This window comes from Bidens hawaiensis, unplaced genomic scaffold (genome assembly GCF_021521415.1).
Source record: "Bidens hawaiensis isolate Kalapana, Puna unplaced genomic scaffold, B.hawaiensis_p1.1 tig00027783_1, whole genome shotgun sequence".
Taxonomy (NCBI): Eukaryota; Viridiplantae; Streptophyta; class Magnoliopsida; order Asterales; family Asteraceae; genus Bidens; species Bidens hawaiensis.
Window position 1 is genome coordinate 227,261 of NW_027494507.1, and position 2,593 is coordinate 229,853.

Genomic DNA, 2,593 nt, shown 5'->3' on the forward strand with positions numbered 1-2,593 from the left:
CGAAGTAATAGACTTGAAAAGTAATTTCATTTCCCAAAAAAAAATTTTGACTTCAATTCGCCCCGATCACGTCAAAGTTTTTCAGGTAAACGGCAATCCTGAAGATCCAATGGATCAACTGGACCGACCACATACAAGTATGTGTCCTTCTAACTAAGTATGAACGACTAATTTTCAGCGATAGAAAGAAAACACATCATAAATCGCCCCGGTCACTTTCAGTCATCAGGTTAATGGCTATCCTCAAAATCTACAAGTAGAAAATGAGGACCAAAACATATCCTAAGACATGTCCTTCCAACTGAGATAACCGACATAATTTTAAGCGATTAGTGACGATTTTTTTTTTTTTTTTTTTTTTTTTTTTTTTTTTTTTTTTACTCAGAAGAAAAACATGGTTACTCGGGATTGATCATCCCGTTTAGCTCAATAAAGTTCACATTTTCTAACGTCATCTTCCCGTTAGTTACCGTATCCTTTCCTGATATTTTGCCTCCACTCTCACCGGCAAAACTGACTCTCGCTCCTTGAACAGGTTTTAAATCTTGTAACAAATTTTTGTTACCAGTCACGTGCCGGGAACAGCCGCTATCCACAACCCAAAGATTATTGGAAGCCCTGTTCAACTGTTCCTGCACAAATAAAAGAGATGATTAAAATTTGGGGACCCAAGACCTCTTGGTCTTGGGTCGATTAACCTTCTCAACCGAACTCACACACCTTGGCTGACCAAAGTTAGCATTATAAAAATTTCCACGAGTCCTAACAGGATACCTCCTTGGAGACTGATAGTGAGGCCTACCAAACCGACGAACATTAAGAGAATTAAAAGAATTATAGCAGTTGGTTTGGTTATTAGTAGTGTGAAAACGAGATGTGTTTCTTTGAAAACCGGTATTATATCTCAAATTTGAATGGTTTTCTTTTTTAACATGTAAACGATTACTAAAAACCTTGGTCTCAGTTTTCGAGGGCCTCACCTCTCTGAAACGCTGCTTCAGAGGGCAATCAGCAACAAGGTGCCCTGTTTGATTACATCTAAAACAACATCTATAATCAGCTTTCCTGTCAGCAGTTGTTTTAGATGTGGAGGCAGTATTACTAACCATACGTCTCACATAAGGTGGGACATATGGGTTGAGTGGAGTACTCTTATTAGTTGATTTAGCATTTTCTCCACTTGTGGGTAATACTTCCTTCTCTTTTGTCTTACCCGACTCGGATGACTTATCCGAATCAGATGAGACAGGACTTGAAATTTTAATTTTTGAGACAGGCGAACTTGTTTCGCCTTTACTAACTTCCGGTACTTTACCAGTTTCCTTAGCAGTACTTGTCTGATCAGCTACGAAATTAACAGATTCATGAACACTAGGATTGAAAGTGTAGTTGTGATTATACGGTGGTGGCACCTCGTTATAACCAATTCCTCCCCTCTTTGCAGAGGTACCTTGATCACTCACAAGGTGATCAAGGATGGCAGTGGAGTTCCGGAATTGCTCCAGTTTCCTATTTAGTGCCACCACTTTTACCTGGTGATCAGCAATCTGTTTTTCTTTCTCAGCGATTAACTTGGTTTTCTCTTCTAAAACCTCGTAGCTTAGATCGATCACAACAATTTTTTCAGCTAATTTTGTTTTTAAACTTTGAACGTCTTTTTCACAAGCTTTAATTTTTATTCTATAATTATTTTCTCTTGTCTTTGTGAAGTGATGATCTTCTTTCAAGGTTTTAAATTCGGCATCCAACTTAACATACTGATCAGTAATTGTAGCAAGTTGTTCTGACAAGTTCTCACATTTAGTACAGAAAGATTTAGAACTTACCTCGGAGCGATTATCCTTGTCATCTGCCATGAAAGCTGTTTCTTCTTCAGTAGCTTTCTCATTTCTATCAACCTTCTTACATTCTCCAACCTTCTGACCTTCTTCAACCTCAGCCTCAGCCATGTTTGCTTGCTCACCAGATTCATTTGAATGCAGGTTCCAGTTGTACTCACCTGCTTCTCTGGTCAACATGGCGTTAATCTCTCTTTTAATTCCAGAGTGTTGAGTAGGCCGACCTTGTCCTCGTTCAACCCTCTCATTTCTGCATTCCTTGGCAAAGTGCCCGTACTGTTGACAATTATAGCACCTTACCTTGGATTTGTCGAATCCAGGCCTACCACCAACAAACTTTCTCCCAGTTTTCTTCATAAAACGTTTAATTCGCCTCACAATCATTGCCATTTGCCATTGCAAATCCATCTCCTCCAGATCATCAGCATCGATCTGGTCATAATCCTCATCCAGAACAGCAGGGTCCATAATCTTCCCTTGGATGTAGTTTTCATAGGAAGCAATAAATGATGCATAGACTGCAAACTGCTCTTCAGCAGATTTGACACTCATAGGCATCTTGGAATAATTATTGCTTGAGGAATTTTCAGAGAAACCACTCGTGGATGCTTGAGGCTTTGAAGTACTTGATCCTCCAGCAACAAAGCAAACATCACCGTTCATGTTTACTGACACATTTCCTGACTCTCCTTTGGAGTAGTAAGCAGCAGATTCAGACTTCGAACTTGAGCCTGAGTTAACTTTGGCACCATACA